The sequence below is a fragment of the Rhinolophus sinicus genome, chromosome 4 (assembly GCF_057876585.1).
Source record: "Rhinolophus sinicus isolate RSI-liver-muscle chromosome 4, RSI-T2T, whole genome shotgun sequence".
Lineage (NCBI taxonomy): Eukaryota > Metazoa > Chordata > Mammalia > Chiroptera > Rhinolophidae > Rhinolophus > Rhinolophus sinicus.
The window spans coordinates 45,218,567-45,240,412 of NC_142504.1; the positions used below are offsets into that span (position 1 = coordinate 45,218,567).

At 34.7% G+C, this 21,846-nt stretch overlaps 1 protein-coding gene and 1 pseudogene across 9 annotated transcripts in view; one reads left to right on the forward strand and one right to left on the reverse strand.

The window, feature by feature from the left end:
* The window catches only part of MAGI2 (membrane associated guanylate kinase, WW and PDZ domain containing 2), a 1,312,004-nt gene that overhangs the window by 644,718 nt on the left and 645,440 nt on the right, over window positions 1–21,846 (forward strand). The gene's annotated exons all lie outside the window — the stretch shown is intronic.
* Window positions 21,000–21,305, reverse strand: LOC109454143 (large ribosomal subunit protein eL36 pseudogene; annotated as a pseudogene).

The following is a 21,846-nucleotide window of genomic DNA, read 5'->3' on the forward strand; positions in this document are numbered from 1 at the left end:
TCTGTTGATCTGTCTCATTTCACAGCTCTATCCTTCCCTGGGAATCCAGAAAAAAATTTCTCATTTCTGTGGTGATACCACATCTATCACTACATACACCTGAATCCATAATTGACTTTACAGTGATGTTTAAAACATTCCCCACTTTGCCTCTATCTTTGTTTCTAAGTTTATATCCTGCTACTGTCTACCTACCCCAACCCCAACCACCATGCATCCCTATGTTAAGTTCAGTGTTTTTCAGTCAGGGATTTAGGGACTGGAGAGTTGGCTATAGGAAAGTCCCTCCTCAACTGAAACATAGAAGCTCTAGTTCTTTCTGTGTATTGATTATGGTTTCATATATAATTTCATTGAGGATAAAAGCTTACACTTGTGTTTAAAAAATTAATACTTGAAAAAAATCAATGCTCCCTGAGGTCCCTTTGAGGTCTAGATATTTATTAACTAGATCAGCTAAGCTGAATATCTCTTCATACATTGTCCAAATTAATTTTCTATATCCCGGATTTTCTACATTTGTGTTATCCAAATTTCTTCTGTTTTTATCTGTAAGTAGTCTAATGCACATGCAATAGATTTTTTAATAAGTTACTTATTTTTCTTTTGTAATTTTATATAGTTTCTAATTTCCTATTTATCCACATTTGCTGTATCATCATATTATTTTTCTCTCTCCTTTCTTATTGTTTTTCTTTCTCTCCCTGCAAAAAATACATAATCTTTCATCTAAGGGCCAGTTATTTTTAAGCCATGTGAAACATCTTTCAATAAAATATTTCACTCATCCATTTTATTCTCAATATTTAAATTATTGGTCAAATAAATATTAAAGGTCTATTGTATATTCTGATGAAGATAAAGACAACTTTCTACTTGAACTATCCTTTTTCCGTCATGAACATCCTTTTTAGAATTCACTGGGTATAAAGCTTGACCAATTTTTTCTTTAAATTTGTCACATCCTTAATCATACCAGTATCATAAAATGAACCCTTTGAAATTTGATGTCAGCTGGCAGTTTTATTGAGACAGAAAGACTAATGATCTGTTAGCAAATTAAGCTAATATGCTTGGTGATAGGAAAGTGGGCATAAGTGATTTATGTAACAAGTTAGATGTTTTTACCTAAAAAGACAAATTGCCCTGTTAGAAGTTTATATAGAATTAAGACTAACTGCATATCTCTTACCAGAAAAAAAAACAACTTAAGATTTTGCATCAAATAATAGAAAAGCAAATTTGAAGGATATGGCATTCATAATTTAATTGAACAAATTCTTAAAGCATGATTAAGTTTTGCTCCAATACTACATTCTCAGTCTTTTGAAAAAATCATGTGCTCCCCTAAGTAGTACATGGCAGGTAAATAGGGAAAATTGCTTCAGGTCTCTATGACTTAAATAATATTAATAAATGTCATTTTAAATTATTTTAAATATGAGTCATGCATATATTATATGGTTTATAAATATTTGAAATACATTTAAAATAACATTAGAGCCTTATGGTACCCAAATTTTTTCTTGTGGGATATTTAGAGAACAATGCCTCTGTTTTTTTGAAATGTCAAGCTCTGTAGTGTATCTGTAATGAAATGCATTACAGTCAAGTTGGGAAACCATGGGCTTTGGGTCAGACTAAGCAGGGGTTTAATACATTTTCTATTACCACTAAGATAGCAGTTCTCAGAAGCTTTGGTCTCAGGACTCATTTACACTATTAAAAATTGTTGAGGACCGTAAAGGGTATTTTAAAAATGTGACGTATCTATCAATACTTATTTGTTGAAATTAAAACTGAAATATTTTAGAAATAGTTATTAATTCATTAAAATAATAAAAACTCATTACGTTTTAACATAAACACAAAATTTTAACGAAAAATATGTATAGTTTCCAAAACATTTTTGCAAATCTCTTTATTGTCTGACTTAATAGAAGATGCTTGGATTCTCTTACCTGTTTCTGTATTCAATCTATTGTGATACAGTGTTGAAATATAAGAAGAAAATCTGTCCTGACACAGACATGTAGTTGGGAAAGGAAGAAGCATTTTAATGCCTTTTTAGATAATTGTCAATATTCTTCAATGATGCTACACCAAAACTTGCTAAGCAATAGTTTCTTAAAGGTTAGTTGCAATGCAGAATTGGAAACTATATCAATGAACTTTTTGTACTTAGTTGAATTTAATTCTGTTGGTGTAAGTTGCACTTTCAGTGCATCTTTTATACATGCATGAGTTTGTAACATCATGCACTACTCATTGTTTCACTGAATGATTCAGATCTTTCTTTAAAGATTTTTTTTTTTTAATTGGGAAAGGGGACAGGACTTTATTGGGGAACAGTGTGTACTTCTGGGACTTTTCCAAGTCAAGTTGTTGTCCTTTCAATCTTAGTTGTGGAGGGTGCAGCTCAGCTCCAGGTCCAGTTGCCGTTGTTAGTTGCAGGGGGCACAGCCCACCATCCCTTGTGGGAGTAGAGGAGTTGAATTGGCCACCTTGTAGTTGAGAGTCCACGCTCCAACCAACTGAGCCATCTGGCACTGGCCCATGTGGGAATTGAACCGTCAGCCTTCGGCATTAGAAGCATGGAGCTCCAACCACCTAAGCCACTGGGCTGGCCCAATTTTCAGATCTTTCAAATGTTGACATTTTTCATTATAAAAGTCACATCATTGATTTCACCACCAATCTCATCAGACAAGACTTTATGTATTGAGAACTTGTCAAATTGACAGTGGTTGATAGAAGCTTCCTAAAATTCTAATTTAGCTCAAAAGCTCCAATTTTGTCATTGGCAACAATTACTGTCAGTTGTTTTCTTTCAAGTGACAGGTTTACTTTATGTTTGAGAAATTACTGCCAAATTCCAAAGTCTGAGTAATGTGGCTAGTTCAGCTTGTAATTCAAACAATTGCACAGATGCTTTTCTTTGAGACAACCGTTATACTTTGGTGTGAGACAGAAGGGAGTTATGTGCATTTCCCATTATGTTACACAGAATGTTGAAAAGATGTTTATTCAAGAATTGTAGGATCAAATATACGGTGATGGAAGGAGAACTGACTCTGGGTGGTGAACACACAATGTAAATTATAGGTGATGTAATACAGAATCGTACACCTGAAATCTATGTAATTTTACTAACAATTGTCACCCCAATAAATTAAAAAAAAAAGAAAATTTACATGATGATTTCAGTAGAAGTAGAAAAAGCAATTGACAAAATCCAACACTCATTCATAATAAAAATTCTCAGTAAACTAGGAATAAAGGAGAACTTCCTCAACTTGATAAATAATATCTAAAAAAAAAAAATACAGTTAACATTATACTCAATGGTAAGAAATGTGAAGATCAGAAACAAGACAAGGGTGTCCACTCCCACCACGCCTTTTCAACATCATACTGGAAGTACTAGTTAATGTAGTAAGACAAGATAAGAAAAGGTATACAAATTGGGAAGGGAAAAATAAAACTCTTTTTTTACATAATCATCTGTGTAGAAAATCCAAAATAAAAATAAAAATAAATAACTCCTGAAAAAAAAAAAAAGAATTGTGATGTAAAAATATTTACCATTTAATCAAGGGCATTCTTAAAAGACTACTTTTTTTTTTTTAATTTATTGGGGTGACAATTGCTAGTAAAATTACATAAATTTCAGGTGTACAATTCTGAATTACATCATCTATAAATCCCATTGTGTGTTCACCACCCAGAGTCAGTTCTTCTTCCATCACCATATATTTGATCCTCCTTACCTTCATCTCCCACCCCCACCCCCCTTACCCTCTGATAACCACTAAACTATTGTCTGTGTCTATGAGTTTTGTTTCTCATTTGTTTGTCTTGTTCTTTTGTTGTTTTTGGTTTATATACCACATATCAGTGAAATCATATGGTTCTCTGTTTTTTCTGTCTGACTTATTTCGCTTAGCATCATACTCTCAAGATCCATCCATGTTGTCACAAATGTTCCTATATCATCTTTTCTTACAGCCGAATAGTATTCCATTGTGTATATATATACCACAACTTCTTTATCCATTCATCTATCGAAGGACATTTTGGTTGTTTCCATGTCTTGGCCACCGTAAACAAAGCTGCAATGAACATTGGAGCACACGTGTCTTTATGGATAAATGTTTTCAGATTTTTTGGGTTGATACCCAGGAGAGGGATTGCTGGGTCATATAGTAATTCTATTTGTAATTCTTTGAGGAACCTCCACACTGCCTTCCATAACGGCTGTACCAGTCTGCATTCCCACCAACAGTGTATGAGGGTTCCTTTTTCTAGACAGCCTCTCCAACACTTGTTACTATTTGCCTTGTTGATGATAGCCATTCTGACTGGGGTGAGGTGATATCTCATTGTGGTTTTGATTTGCATTTCTCTGATGATTAGTGATGTTGAGCATTTTTTCATATGTCTATTTGCCATTTGTATGTACTCTTTGGAGAAATGTCTCTTCAAGTCCTCTGCCCATTTTTCAATTGGGTTGTTTGTTTTTTTGTTGTTGAGTTGCATGAGTTCCTTGTATATTTTGGATATTAGCCCCTTATCAGAGGCACTGTTTGCAAAAATCTCCCATTCAGTTGGTTGCCTCTTTATTATGTCAATGGTTTCTTTTACTGTGCAGAAGCTTTTAAGTTTCATATAGTCCCATTCATTTATTTTAGCTTTTACTTCCATTGCCTTTGGAGTCAAATTCATAAAATGCTCTTTGAACCCAAGATCCATAAGTTTAGTACCTATGTTTTCTTCTATGCAGTTTATTGTGTCAGGTCTTATGCTTAAGTCTTTGATCCATTTTGAATTAATTTTGGTACCTGGTGACACACAGCAGTCCAGCTTCATTCTTTTGCACGTGGCTATCCAATTCTCCCAGCACCATTTATTGAAGAGGCTGTCTTTCCTCCATTGTATGCTTTTAGCTTCTTTGTCAAAAACTATGTGTCCATATTTATGTGGTTCTATTTCTGGGTTCTTAATTCTATTCCATTGGTCTATATGTCTGTTTTTCTGCCAATACCATGCTGTTTTGATGATTGTAGCCCTGTAGTACAAGCTAAAGTCAGGGAGTGTGATACCTCCATTATTGTTCTTTTTTCTTAAGATTGCTTTGGCTATTTGGGGTCTTTTGTGGTTCCAAACAAATCTGATGATTTTTTGTTCTATTTCTTTAAAAAATGCCATTGGGATTTTGATGGAGATTGTATTAAATCTGTATATTGCTCTGGGTAATATGGCCATTTTAACTATGTTGATTCTTCCAATCCATGAGCATGGAATGTCTTTCCATTTCTTTGTGTCTTCTTCAATTTCTTTCAAAAATGTTTTATCACCAGTAACGAAATTGAATCAGTCATCCAAAACCTTCCCAAAAGCAAAAGTCCGGGACCAGATGGCTTCACTAGTGAATGCTACCTTCAAAGAGGATCTAATACCAATCCTGCTCAAACTCTTCCAAAAAATTGAAGAAGAGACAGTACTCCCTAACTCATTTTATGCGGCCAACATTACCCTGATACCAAAATCTGGTAAGGACAACACAAAAAAAAGAGAACTACAGACCAATATCTCTGATGAATACAGATGCAAAAATCCTAAACAAAATTCTAGCAAATCGAATACAACAATGCATTAAAAAATTATTCATCACGACCAAGTGGGGTTCATCCCTGGGGCACAACGATGGTTCAACATCCGCAAATCCATCAATGTGATACATCACATAAACAAAATAAAGGACAAAAATCATATGATTATATCATTTGATGCAGAAAAAGCATTTGACAAGACACAACATCCATTTATCATTGAAATACTTAATAAAATAGGTATAGAAGGAAAATACCTTAACATAATAAAGGCCATATATGACAAGCCCTTAGCTAATCTCATACTTAATGGTGAAAAACTGAAGCCCTTTGCTCTACGTTCAGGAACACGACAGGGCTGTCCTCTATCACCTCTGCTTTTCAACATAGTGTTGGAAGTCCTAGCCAGAGCAGTCAGGCAAGAGAAAGAAATAAAAGGCATCCAAATTGGGAATGAAGAAGTTAAATTATCACTCTTTGCAGATGACATGATGCTATATATAGAAAACCTTAAAGACTCCACCAAAAAGCTATTAGAAACAATCAATGAATACAGTAAAGTTGCCAGCTACAAAATCAACGTACAAAAGTCCATTGCATTCTTATATACTAACAATGAAATCTCAGAAAAAGAAATACAAAAAACAATTCCTTTTGCAATTGCAGCAAAAACAATAAAATAGCTAGGAATAATCTTAACCAATGATGTGAAGGACCTATATGCTTAAAAAGATTGCATTTCCACATCCCCTCACCCCATCCCGAATCCCTGCTGGTGAAGAATACAATGACTATTAGTACAGTTTGATACCACTGTATTGATTTGTGATAAGATAGCAGCAGTTATATCCACCATTGCTTTTGAAACAGAATTCAAATGTCAACACATCAAAAAAGGGAAATAATGTATTAGCATGTCTGTGAAAATTATTTTTGTGTCATAGACTCCCTGACAAGTTCTTGGGGACCCCCAGGGGTCTGTGGGTCATACATTGAAAACTGCTATACCAGGGCTTATAACCTCTCAGAGATAATTTCCTCACTAGCAAAAAGGAGGATAATGTATGCATTGCAGATTATTTTGACATTTAAATTTGATAATATGAGGTTTTTAAAAATGTAAGTTTCTGTTCCCTCCTTTCTCTAATATAAATCTTGGTTTAGGTATAGCCTCTTTAATGTTAGTTATTCTGAATTTTGGAATAAGTATCTAATCAATTGAAAAATATATCCCCAAGATTCTTTTACAGAAAAACAAAATTATTCTTAATTATTCATTGGAAAACTGATAAATTTTCTCACTCAAAGAATTTCATGGCGGTTATTCAGAGACTATCAATTTAGCTTATATGTAATGCTTTTTAGATATTAGTACATTTGATATTCTTTGAGTGTATGGGATGCTATATCAACGTATAATCCTACGTCTCTTTGTACTGAATCAGGAGACTGTATCGTTAATGTTTTACATATCCATTGTGTCCAATAGATCTTGAATACTTTGACCCAAGATTATATTTTAAAAAAATGTCTTTGCTGTACAGAACACATGATCAATAAAGACCATTATATTTAGAAAGACTCATCTTCTCCCTGCTACCTCACACACATCTGTTCCACCTTCCCTGGCAATTTATTGACTATGTACACTAGACATAAAATCTCTAATATTAAGCTCAGTGAAATGGTATTTTAAAAAAGGCTACTTCATTCGTTTTAGATAGTCAAATTTAAAATTGATAAAGAAAAGAAATCAGAGCTCATCTAAATATGTCTAGATCGACTTAGAAATTAACCCAGCACATAAAGGCAATCATCAGTGACCACATATTTTACAAATATTTGTACTATGAGAGTGTGAATCATCCAAACTTGTAGTCCTCTCTGTTGGATAATTCTGAAACATTATTTGTAAGCTGGAACTAAGAAAATGAATGCATTCTAAGAAGTTGCCTAATGATTGAATGGTTTTACAAAGTGTTAACACGGCAAGTATTGTATGGAATATTTTAAAAAGACAACTTGGACCAACACAGTAAAAAACAGGAAGGTAATTTAGAGCTTGTTGAATATTTTGCATAAAGAAAGTAAAATGATGGGGTATTTTAAGTTTATTTTTTTCTGTATCTTGGTTCAGTTAGTCGTTGTTGCTTTTGTTTCCTCAAAAAAGGCATAAAACTTCAGGGGAGCTCGGCAGACGCTCAGTTTTACTGAAGTCCTTTATCAAGATTGTACATAGGTGATGCCATCAAATAATGTAGTGGTTTGACTTTTTCTAACAAAGGAAAACAATGTAATATAAGTTATTTTGTTTACATTATAATGTAATTTTTACCACATATGAAATATCAGTTAAAAATCATAGAACTGCTGGACAATTTACACATAGATCAAAGGATAAGAATTTCTTTGCCAATCATTTTGAAACAAGCAATGGAAGTTTAGGACATTTTATGTATTACAGATTTGTATGTCTTTTACAAAGAACCATTTAAAAAAAATTACCATCTACTTATGATGATAGGGAAACTAGAAGCAGAGAAATTATATATCAGATTTTGCTGTGTAACAATTACAAAACCTCTGTGGCATACAACAAAGACCATTTATTTCTCACACATGTGCAGGGTTCAGCTGAACTAGTCTGGGCTTGTTTCAGTGGTTCTGTGGGTTGGTATATGCTGAGAGACTCATGAAGTTGCAGGTTGACCACGGGCTCTTTTCTACACTGGATTTGATTGGCATACCTTAGCAGAGGCAGCTTTGTACTATATGTTTCTCATCCTTTTCTTAGAACCCAAAGTCTAATCTGAGCATGTCCTTCTCATGGCAATGGCAAAAGTGCAAGAAGTAAAATGGAAACACGCAAGGCCTCTTGAGGCTAGGTTTGCAACTGTCACACTTCACATTCATTCTGTTGTCCATAGCAAGTTACATAAGGTGGTCAAATGTATTTCACCCTTACAGGAAGAACTCAAAATTCTCTTGACCAAGAGAATGAATACAGAGATGTTGAATAATGGAGGCCATACATGCAAAATAATGTGGTATACATTATTTTGCCTTGTTCCTACAAATAGTGACTAGCTAAGGTGGGTCAAGAACATAGGCCTTTTTTAGGCAACTGCTTTATTCCTGGTTCCTTAGACAAGTTTTTGATTTCCTTCTAAATTGGTCCATTCAGAGTTTTTCATGGTGATATGTGAATGTGTGCATTTCCATTCTAGTTTCTACCTATTGTAAGGATAAATGGAAATAGATTCAGATAATGGTACCAACTTCCATTTACTTTGGTGCAGCTGTAATGACCACATGCTGGTTTATTTGATGCTGTATGGAGGGATCATAGTCTGTCAAACATATTTTGTTGGCTTTATCTTATCGCTTCTGATTACTCTGTCCAAATTCTCATTCATAAGCAATAGACGGTATCATCTATTGCAGTTCTTAGATGATATGAAGAAAATAGGCCTAATCCATTTATGTTGTTATGTTTACAATTTATTGTGCATTTTACATTTACTGAGACAGTATATGAATTTAGAATACAAATACTATTGTTCTTTGCCGTTTTATTGCTTATCAGTCAATTACCATTTTAGGATGCATGACTGTGACAGTTGAAACATTGTATTAAATAAAATATGTCATTTCCTCATGTTTTAAGGATGTTCCTCTATACCTGCACTTCAGTAGAGTGAGGAGACAACTTTTCTTATTTAGTGGTGAGAAACTGGCTTTATATGTAGGTATATATACTTAGAGTCGACTGCTAAAAGAATGACAAGCGATCACTGTCTTAATGGTGTTTTGACATTATAATATAAATATTTTGTCTTCTGGTCTCCTAGCAATAAGCATATCACAATAAGGACAAAATCCTTATTGTAATGAAAAAATTATATAATTTTCTAATGCTACTGCTCTGTGTTTTTATCCCCCTTGGAAAAAATGATTAATTTAACTGAATTTGTTTAACAGGAAAGTCACATGAAACTCAGAAAGGTGAATGAATACTAGAATAATTCTATTACTGCATTTTCACTGTTAATGTGTGTTTAAAATCCTCAAGTAAAGCAATGTGTGTTTGTGCGCTGTGGGCTTGTGTTATGCAACTAACCAGAGTTCCTGAAGATTTTGGTATGTGGGTTTACTGCGTTTTCTCATCAACCTCATATACACTGTATCTCTTCTTCTACCCCAATTCATTCTTTTGTTTTCAGAATTCATAAAAAAGGCCACTTTAATATCATTTACCATTTCTTTGAACAACCCCGTTAGGCTCATCCTAAACACCTACCCCCCCCAACTCACACACACGCACACGCAGGTCCCTTCAAAGATAAATCCAGTCCCTAGAATGACACAGCCACGCACCTACTTTGCAAAGCTCATCCGGTTTCAGTCCCCTACAAAACTTCTCTCTGCTTTAGCAGTCTAATTTATGGCAGTCTGATTTGTAAGTACGAAAACATGTTATTATTTATTACCTAAAAGTCATGTAGAAAATTAAAGTCTACAGATAAATCATAAATCCCCCAAATAAAAAAGTAGATAGCCATAATCATACTACTCAGCTATAAACACTGTTAAGAATTTGTAGTATTTTTGTGTGTGATATTTTCATTCCTTCCTTTTTTCAATGCATTGTCCCCAAATTTTTATTATAAAAAGTTTCAAACACCTTGAAAAGTTGGAAGGATTTTACAGTGAAAATCTACATAGTTAGATTCTACCACTAACATTTTACTTTATCACATATCTAAAGCATATTTGCTTTATCACATATCTAAAACCATCCTCCTGTATTTATTTATCAATCCATCTTATTTTTGATGCATTTCAAACTACATTGCAGACTTTAGGACACATAATTGCAGAGCTGTTATTGGTTAATTGGAAGTTTTAGGTGAGATGAGGAGACCCATCAGAAAAGGGACCGGTCTGACTGATGCCCTAGGCTTTCCTCGATAGCACTAATGTTTCCCTAAATGTAGCTAAGGTGTCAGACTACATGTCCTAATTTTCAGTTTGGAAATCAGTCCCCATAGAACATATCTGAGGCTCAGAGTTTTCAAAAGCCAGATGATGGAATGTAGGCCGTTCTCCCTGAGCCGGTCTGAATCCTAGAGAAATAACCAGAAGCCTCTTTTCACATTGATCCTCCTACCCTTAGGTGATGACAATGTAAGTGACAGTAAGAATAAGATGATTGTGGTGCTCTTCCTACCAGATAAGCACAGAACACTTTCAAGATTTTTTTGCCTGTTTGTTTTATAGCTTGCCTTTTATTTTTCACTTCAGCAATATCAATATCTATTGTTGCTTCACCTTTTCACTTCAAGCAAGTGCTCTAGACCTGGAGGGTGTGGATTAGCTTCTAGAGATCTGTGAATCCCCTGAAGTTTTATGAGAAACTGTGTGTGAATATGTGTATGGGGGAGGAGGTGTGTGGTTTTTACCTGCTCTTAAAGGGTAGCTGACCCAAAAGACTGGGAGAACGACTTGCTTAAATCCGTAACCACATAACATGCAGTATTTGGTATACAGAGGATCAAATAAAATAGAGCCAGTATTTAGACGTACACTATGGTCTCCTTGACATTTTTCAAGGAACAAAAATTGGAAGCTGGTAATAATAAGGAATTATAATAAGGGCATAAGATCTGTGCATTTGATTATTTCTGGAGTATATTCTTTATGAAAGCTAGAAAATGTATGACCTCCAGAGTCTTTGTTAATGCTGGCTTGATAGAAAGTACTTTCACGAAAATATTATTTCAGTGGGATCCTCTTACTGCTTCCAGCAGCTAGTATATATTTGGGGATTATAATGTTGTTTGGTCACCACTCAATTTTGTGCCACCATTTTATTCCTTCCTTCCAATGTCTGGTAATGAATGTAACCCTTTATTTGTTTTCCCTGCTTGCTTTCCCATTCAAAATTATTCTCAGGCTGCATTCCAGAGTAGAGAAACCAAACAGAGATAAGCTTTTGATGATCAACAGAGTAGACACAGATGGTGTAGGATATAGCAGTAGTTTTCAAAAGCAATTTATACAATTCTCATTCTTTTACTGTTTCTAATGTCATGTTTACCTGAACTAATTCTTCCTCTTATTATACGTTCTCTATAAATATACTCTTATTTTATTTGTAAGTACTCAAAAAATAGGCCACATAAAAAGATTACAACTGTACTTCTTATTCACTAAAAGGAAGTAATTTGTTATGAATTGGGAGGTTGAGTTTAAAGAGAAGATGGATTGTAGAACATTACAAAGAGCTTTTTAAGAAGGAATTTTTCTTTCACAGGAAAATTGACTGATTTATGAAAATTTAAGGAGATATTTATTAAACAGAAAGCTATTTTGCTGAGGGGAAGCTGAGGTGTAAGTAAAGATTCTGAGGTTGTTAGCAGTAGGGATGTATAAAGCTCTGCCTATTTAAAGGCTTCAGTAGAACTCCTCTTCCTACTATTACACAGGGAGGACGTCAAGCAGAAAGTTAAGAAACTTAAGATCTTGTTATCGTATTTACACATCCTTCACTTATTACTTGTGCATCTCAACAGTATTTAGTGTATATTTATATTTGTCTGTTTTAGTACAGAGACCTCTACATAAAAACTATATGGCACTATATAGTTACTTTTTTTTTAATGAATGGATTTAAAAATTGACTCTACTGTGGAATACATGTGGTCACATTCATGTCACCGTTTGTTACTGAGTTTAGCATCTTGACTATTTCAATGATTTCTAAAATTCAACATATTAAAAGTTTCTTTTTTCAATTGTGTAGCACTAAAAATAGAAGTAGTTAGAAATGTGTCATCAATGAATAATCAATACAGATGTCTTTCTGTAAAACCTCCTGATTGATTGTGATTCCAATTATGACTCTTTAAAATTTTTATTTACTTATTTATTTGTTTGTTTGTTTGTTTGTGTATGTTTAGTATTAATGGCTAAGAAGAAAGGTATTCAGGGCCCATTCTACAGATTTGTGGCATTCGTTCCGGTTGAACACTTTGGCTAGGAAAGTATTATTAACTTATTTTGAGTCATTGGAGGAAATCAAAACAGGGAGCAATCTATTGTTCGTGGTTCATATTACACAAGATGGTTCCTATGGGGATAAAAATCTTAGCTCTACATTAAAAAATTATTTTGAATGCACAGAATACTTTTCTAAAATAAGAAGTTATGAATATCTCTAATCAGATAATTTTAAATTATTTAGAATAACAAACATTTTTAAACCCTAAACTTCTATGCTTGCTTTCTAATTTGAATTGGGTTTAATTTCTTTAAAAGATAATAGTGCAATGATCAAATGAAATGGTGGGATACCTGCCTGGCTGAGTATCCCCCAGAAGGCTTCCCAGGGTGGCATTACCTTAATGAATTTTCCATGGGCCCAAATCTGTTTCTCCACCTCAAAAGTTCTAAGTGTTATTTTTGTCAGTTTGCCCATTCTAGATTGATTTTGTGACATATAAATTAAACTGTTTATTAATTTCCCCCAGATAGGTCATTATACTATAGATCAGAATTCTTAGTTTGCAAGAACAGCTCATCCTCCTATAAAACATCTACACAGAAATCCAGTTATAGTCAGATCGTGAGTAGGTCAACATGTGTTCAGATCAAGAGGCCTCCTGTAACTCAAATACTTACCGGCATCAGACAAAGATAGTTGAAACCTCCATCTAGAATTCTCTCTGGAAAGAAATCCCTCCAAGATAGAAGCTCTTTGAGAGTGGGGTTGTTGTAGATCTTGGTTACTGCTGGATCCTTAGCACCTAGTATGGCATCTAGAATACATCAGGCATTCAAAAAATATCATTGAGTGAATGAGTGAATGAATGAATGGGACTGTAATATTCTCAGTCTGTTGGCCAAGATGCCTTCTCTCTTAATGCTTGAGTGGGCTATACCAACATGTACTTTTGAAATTCTTTTAAAGCTAACCCAACTCCATCCTGATTTAAATTTTGTTTCATCAAATAGATGAATATCTTCTGTTTGATATTGCTTCTGCTTAAAAACCAATGTAACCCTTTGAGGAAATTTGCTCAGCCCCAAATCTGTTATGTTATATGTCAGTTTTATAATTTTTCTTAACTTCCCAAATTCTTGGAAATAAATCGTATTTTCTTCTTTTTCTTAATGTGTAGCCCAATGGTTTGGACGTTGGCATTAGACCAGTCTGACTTTGAATTTAGACTTCCGGTTTGTGAATCACATGATCTTGAATAAGCTACTTCACCTCTTTGACCTTCATTTTACTCATCTATAAAATATGATCAACATAATTATGGTACAAGTTAAACAGGACAGAGTTACAGAGTATCTGACACACTGTAAAGACTTAATAAATCATGCATCAACATCATTATAGATACAGGTAACCCCCGCATAACACGGTTGTTAAGTTCCTTAAAAATGCCGTGTTATGCAAATCGTGTTGTACAAAACAAAGAACTAGTACATAAAAGGGGGTTAAGTTCCAAAAATTTATAAAAATACTATTATATTTTTATAATTAAGAAAAATATCTTTATTATAGCAATTTCCCCCAAAAGTGTAACATATTAATATGTATTAAATAATGTTTTCTTTGTCATCACTACTAAGCACCATTAACCAAGGGCGTTTTCTTTTTGACAAGATATCTTCATCCTCTGAACTTAATGCTCCACAAACAAAATGGATTTAAAATTCTAATAAATGTTAAAATTCTGCAGTCAAATCTGATATGACATCCATGCTCGAATGAAAAATTTCAAATGAGATATCTTTTACTCTTAAAAGCTCTTATTACGCTCTGTGTTAATCGGGGATTTCTCTAATTCTCAAACCGTGGAGGAGTGAAACCATGTTTAGGATGCCATGTTGTACAAAGGTTTTCCCCAATTCCTGAATCGTGTTATAGAAGTGCTGTGTTATACGAGGGTTACCTGTGCTGTGTAATACCATTACAAGTGACTGATATTGATATGGATGCAAAACTCTGCATCCATAATAGCCTCTCATTCTGTACTCCTTTTCAGTAAGGCTTCAGGAAGTCTATGAACTAATTGTACGCTGGGAAATGCAATGACAGAGAAAGAAAAAGGTGAATTTTCTTCATATAGGAAAGAGGATCAGAGGAATATGGACAACCAGTATCAGTATGTTTAATTCAAACTACAGTGGCTCCAGGCAGAGTGTTTGATGGATCTATCTCAGCCATGTGAACAGAAATTGAGTTCCACAGGGAGAGGTCATTGTGTATCTTGTTTTTATTGGTAGTTTGGTGGATACTCAAAAAAAAAAAAAAAGAAAAAAAATGCTTTTAAATGAAATGATGAATACCCATGGGCAAATTTTTAAAATGAGGCTGTTTATTAATATTAATTCTGTAATCTTAAAAAAAATCATTTTAATCTAAGACTTACTTTGTATTTAATATTTAAATTGTTTAATTCATCAACTACTGTTTCCAGAAACTTGCAAAATTAATTTAACATCCTCAATACAGAGTATTATTCTCAAGTGCTCTATACAGAGTATTATTCTCAAGTGCTCTATACTTACAAACACAATTTTTGAGGAGATTGAGTCCAGAAACAAAGTAAGATCACACCTAATTATTAGGTAACTTGATTTAGCTGTCACCTTCATAGGCTTTTCCTAACTATCCTATCTAAAAATAGCATTGCCTCATCATTATCACAATCCCTGCCTCTATGTATACCACTTTGTTTTTCTTAGCACTTATCACAACCTGTTATTATAATATTTTATGCATTTTCACTCTCAGCCACTAGGCAGTAAGCTTCTTGTGGCTAGGGACTTCATTTAGTTCTCAGGTGTATCTCCAGAGCACAGACTAGTGGCTGGTCCATGTTAAGCTCTCAACAAATACATGTAAAATAAACGAATCAATGGACTCAAAGGTAACAGATGCATAGGCTCTATTGAAAACAAATAAATCCACTGAATATCACTGTTTGACAGCAAGCGTGATTTAACCTTTTGTCAAGTTTGTACTTTGTAGCATTTGACCAAGTATTAGCATTCATATTTAAAGTCAAAAGCAAAACTTCACAATGTCATTTATATTATGATTTTCATATATTCTACGTATAGTTTAATTCAATTTTAAAATAAGAAGCCATCTTTTAAAAAACTTCACGGACTATGATTTGTGCAGTTCTAGCAATGAAAATTCTTTATTAATAAACAACCACACAATTTCCCTGACAGCTCTCATAGTCACAGCCAACTGTAACGAAAAAGATCATATTGCATTCCATGGTAGCTCTGTGGGCCCTTAGAGTGTAGTAAAGCCTGCTCTCAAGTATTATAACCTTGCATATGCTGAGGCTCAAGTGATGTATGCCTAGGTAATCGTTGCAGAATAAGACCCAGTCCCAGCCCCATCACAGCACTTATGTCATATGGCCTCTCTCTCTCTCTCTCTCTCTCTCTCTCTCTCTCTCTCTCTCTCTCTCTCACACACACACACACACACACACACGCACAAATGCACAGAATTATCAGTTCAAATCTTTATAAACTATAAAATACCTCTGCCATGACTTCCATCTTCCTGTTTCCTCCAATTGCTTTCTCTCCCCTATTCCTACTGTCTTGTCAAATTGTTACTTCTGCCAGATTAATTATTTGAGCCATGGTAAGTCAATGTCAGGCTGAAAATAAAAAGGTGCTGATAGTTAGGTACACTATCACACCCTGACACCAAAAGCACTGATCACATTTCATGGATTGTGCTAAAAATCACTTCATTTGTTTAAGACAAAGGAATTATTTTAAAGTGAAGATATACACTTCCCAAACAGTCACCTAAGCAAGGTTAAAACAAAAACTAGGATTTTTGAAAGGATGCCTAAAAAGATACGATTTCTCATCAATTATTGTTAGTTACTGCATATTATGTGTATCTTCACATTTTCATTCAACTCATAATTTGTAGCAATCTTACATGACTGTAACTTAGTTGAAATTCATATTTAAGCTGAACTAGCATATTATACTGCATCATTTTCAGAACTGCATTCTAGATTGCTTCATTCCTTGGGAGAATTATTTTCCTTTACATTACTTAATATAAAAACCATTTTATACTTTAAAATGTGACTAGTGATACCAATTACCAACAGTCATTTTGTTCCTATCCTACCCTTCTCTTTTTTAGCTCTAGTTTTAATTTAAGGAAAATGATGTGGAGATGTTACTAATTTGGCTTATATTTTTATTGTACCTCTTATTTTCATTTGAATTATTGTTTTGTCAAATATTGGTGCTCATGAAAGATTTATGAATCTAAACATTTCCAATTTTTCAATTCAAATCAGATGGAGACAAAGATACATTTCAATGTAGCATTTATAGATATAATAACTTAATACTCAAAAGTCTTAAACCCGTTCCAAATCTTTTGATAACATTTAGTTTAACAAACACTGAAAAATTGAAATCACAACAGAAAATATGAAATAGTACTGTAAACTATCAATAATCCCTTCTGTTATATCCCTGAAAGATTAGATATGTTGTTGTGGACTCATTCCTAAGGTCCAAGATAAGGTCTAGTTCGTAAGTTATATTTTGATAAGATGACCCATTCGGAAAGAAAGGTGACTGTTTTGTACACTGATGAAGCAGTTAACTGGTATTAACAGCAAATTATCATATTCATTCCAAGAATCAAGTAACATAAACCAAAAATTAAGTGAGATAATGAGAGAATATATTGGGGGTTTTTGTTTGTTTTTTCACCTTACAAAAGGTGATGATTATAAGATACAGCCCTATTCAAATTCTTTTGTAATTGGAATATTAACTTGAATTCAGCATTATGTTTTTGAATACCTATCTTAAAAGCCTGGGATAGAATCATGTAAAGACATTGACAGAATCCTATATAAGGGGACGTGGGGTCTAGCAGGCTCTCCAGCAAGGACCGCAACTAACCAAAATCATCAGCCTCCAAGGGAAGAGAGTGTCTCCTGTAATCCTTTATCTCCAACATTCAGTGTAGCACCTGGCAGTTAGTGACCTGTAGACAGTGGTGGAATGAATGTTTTATGTGCCATGATTAGCACTTTTTGAAAAGATCAATGTGGGATCTAGAAAGGGAACAATAGATAAACCTGATTTGTTTAAAAGTTAAGATCAAAGTGGTTCTAAAGTAATTTTTTAATTATTCAGAAACCTACACCCAAGCATGAGCCAATTCTAGGTCTAATTAGTTCATCTTGGATTCACTTATAATTTAGTAATTTGGGCCCTAAGAGCCACAAGAATTAACAACCCAAAAAACTGGGTAACTGTTAACTAGCTGCCATATTTTTCAGAAATTTAGTCAGACTTTCTTCATAAAAGACATTTTATCTGTAAGGCAAAAAAAAGTTTGTTTTCCTGTAAGAAATATAATTGTGAAAATAATTTTGCAATCCTCCTTTGGCCCAATAAAGGTGTCCTAATAGCCATTTTTTATTCTTAAACTCTGATTTTTTATTTTTATTTTAACATTTGAAGAAACCTAGTTGACTATGAAAAGCAAGAAATCATTCAGCACTTAGGTCACTTCTCCCCAGTTGGCTCAAGGCTCTCTAGAGTCTTGTCACATCCTCCTGAACTAAGATGGCATAAGTGATAAGTACTATGACCCACATTTCACACATGTGCATTAGTTTAAACTCAAAAGCTAAATGACCTGCCTTGGCCCAGCTGGGAGTGTGATGACATATCTTGGGGTAAATGTCAGAGTGATGGAATTGATTTACAAGACACATTACATGCTAGGGAAGCATTTTAAAGCAGTCACCTGGCCCCCTCAAAGAGGTTTTCTTGACCAGGTGGCCTTTCTTCTCACTTTGCCTTGACAGGACCAAGAGCACCAAGAACCAGAAAGGAGGACGTTAAACACAAAACAAGGGCTCCCATACTTTCACACAAATTTTCAGATTGTTGAGTTCTGTGACCTCTTCCAGCAGTTTCCTGCCCCTCATGCTTCTAATAGTACAGGGCGCTGTATTTGAAATCTTCCACATGTCACCTTCCTGCCATCTATAGTGATGACAGCATCACAGGTGATTGTTATCCTCATGCTCTTTCATCTAACTCTCATCAAATATCACCCTCAGTAAAACCCCATTGCTTTTTTCAGTCTTCAATCTGTGCAGAATATTAACATGGCAATTATGCCCCTTTTTTTGAACCTACACCCAGTAGCCTGAAGAGGGAAAGTGATGCCCCTAAACAACTCTATACCCTCTTCTCCTGCCCCCAACCCAACCCTTTTGTTCTTTCCCTTCATTATTCTTCTAATTAGGCCATCACTCCTGTTTTCTTTGTCTCCTCTTTCTCGGGCAAAACATAAGACACTCCTCAATGGTATCTCTTTGCCCCTGTTCACCTTGTTTTACTTTGCTTTCCTCGGCCACCTTATCTCCTCCCATGGCTTTAACCCCATTTCCCTCAATCTACCCCCCACCACACACACACCGTGTTGAATTAAGCTTTTACCTCCTCAGAAACCTTTCGGAACTTTCTATCACTTATTAGAAAGAATCACTATTCCCCGGTTTGACACTCCTGACCCTCATCAATTTCCCCTGCCCTACAGCCATCTCTCACATGTTGATGTCCACTATTTTCTAACTCCTTCTGCGTCTTCTTGCTCTTATGCCTTCACTCATTCTCGTTCCACTTCTTAATTGCCCTTCATCCCATCTCCACATGCCCAAGTTTTAATCCATTTTTCTAGAAATATTTCAAATACTACATCCTTTATGATATTGTCACTGCTTCTCCCACCTTGAAGCAGTTCCTTATCAACGTTTCACAGTGTGTGGTCAGAAGCACACCGGTGTCAGAATCACTTCTGTTTCTCATTAAATATGCAAATCCCCAGGCCACAGGCCAGGCCTATTATATCTATCTTTTTAAAGGTGAAGGCAAGAAATCTGCATTTTTAACAAGTTTTCCATATGAATCTTATGCACATCAAGTTTTTGAACTACAACTCTATGTTCTGAATTCACAAGTTACACTTAATGTTTCTTTTCTTTAGGTATAGTTAGATGTCCCCTTGCATCATTATTTGTCTGTGTACTCTATGTGAGCTTTCTGAGAGTAGATATATAACTTTAACATTAAAATAAATGCTTCTGCATCATAACTATTCCTTGAATTTATTACACATGAATGAATTTCATTAGCTAACACCCAAATGAGCATTAGAATTTATGTCTAATTTATAAACATATCTATATATCTATCTATCTATATATATAGATATATATTTATAGAGAGAGATATATATTAACAGGTGAAAATATCAACTTGATTTTTCTTCAAAACAATAGAAAAATGTGAGGCAGATTGAAATAATATCAAGGAATAATTTAGAAGATTCATTATGCATTTCTAAGTATGGTTACTTCCTCAATCACTGCAATGCTTAATAGCAAACCTGGTAGTTAGGCAGCCTGGGCTTCATTTAAAAAGTTCTCTTTGATTCTTTCCTGAGTGTACTTTAGTAATTCTTTCCGTGTTCCTGGGTCGCTCTCGTTCCTTCCCTTTAATATAAGAGGGCTCAGCTAGATAAGCCAGCACTAAGTAATTCTATGGTTATATTATTCTATGATTAAGCAATGTGGCTTAAGCGGGGCTACAACTTATTTGAGACTACTCCTGGTTAGTCTTATTCAACACAAGCAATGCCTTTGACTTCCTCCAGGGATTCTCACAAAACAGAGTTCAAAAACTCTCAAATTGTCTAAGACACAAGTATATTTAAATGTCCTTCATATTATTCATGTTAAATCATTTAGCGGAAGCTGTTTTAAGTATGTGTTAAATTTAGCCCATTTCTTATTTCCTAAGTTATTAACCAATAAATTAAATTCGCTTTGAGACTGATGTTTTGCCATTGTGATACTGTTTTGTGCCGCAAATTAAGCCAGAATTCTGGGCTTTTCTGATGCTGGGATCTAAGATATGTGTTTCTCTAGTTATAGTCTTAACCAAATAACTCCAGTGAGAATGAAAATAGTGTCGTTGACACAAGTCCTTAATTTACAACATTGAACACAGAGAGGCAACTATGGATATACTCTCAAAAATTGTTTCTAAAAGTGCTGGTGTCTTTATTTTAAAATATATTTGCTGCAGAAATATGACCCTCCTGATATCGTCATGACTAGATACTTTATAAACTCGTCACCATTCAAATTTCAGTTTTACTGGTGGATAATTAGTTATGATAGAAAAACCTTTCTTTCCTCCCTCCCCACCCCTCCCTTCCTCCCTCCCTTCCTTCCCTTATTCTTGAAAATGTCTTACCACACACAGAGGGGATGGGCCTCAGTCCTCCTTGGTTGCTGCCTTCCTCGTAGCTGCAAGGACATTGCTCTGCTCTTCTCCCTCTTGGCACAGATGTGCATCCCCACCTTTTGTTGATGAACTTCAGGGCTCGCCTGTCCTTAGAAACCTTGAGTAGCTCATGGCGCTCTGCGCAGAAGAGACAAAGCCGCACACCTCTCCGACTGTGTCCCGCCCCAACCTGGTGTGCTGGGTGAGGCACCAGCGGCGGTGGCAGCCGTGTCACGGCTTGCTCACGGTCTCAGTCACCCGGTGGCCCTCCTTGAGGCCTGCGGCCATGGGGTAGCGCAGAGCCGTGGCTGCGGCTCCCAATGGCTGCCATGGCTCCACGTAGTTTTATGTCTGCATCATTACTACAATTCATTACATGTTTACTAGATTAAACAGTGCATTCAAATGAGATAATGAATTACATATTTTAAGAGCAGAATGAGCTATATTTGTTAAAGAAAATTACATTAAATCTTCATTTTAAAAATTAAAGAGTCATATCTTATAGTGGAGTTAATTACATATAAATATTTCCCTGGGCCAAGATTTATATTTTAGAAATAAAATAGTTTCTCTAAATGATTTTATTATCGAGAGTAATAATATATAGTATATTAAAATATGAACAATCTAGTTTTGTTTTTTTAACTTCAGCTCTTCGATTTAAATTTCTTGATTCGGATTTCAGAATATTGTTTCAATCGACTTTACATTTTTCTCGTTTTGAATAAAAATAAGAATTGATATTTATGTTCATTTGTCCAAATATGTGTATATGAGTTAGATTAGAAAATTCTAATACTCATAAAGTGCTAGCTTCAAAAGCCTGTCTAGGACA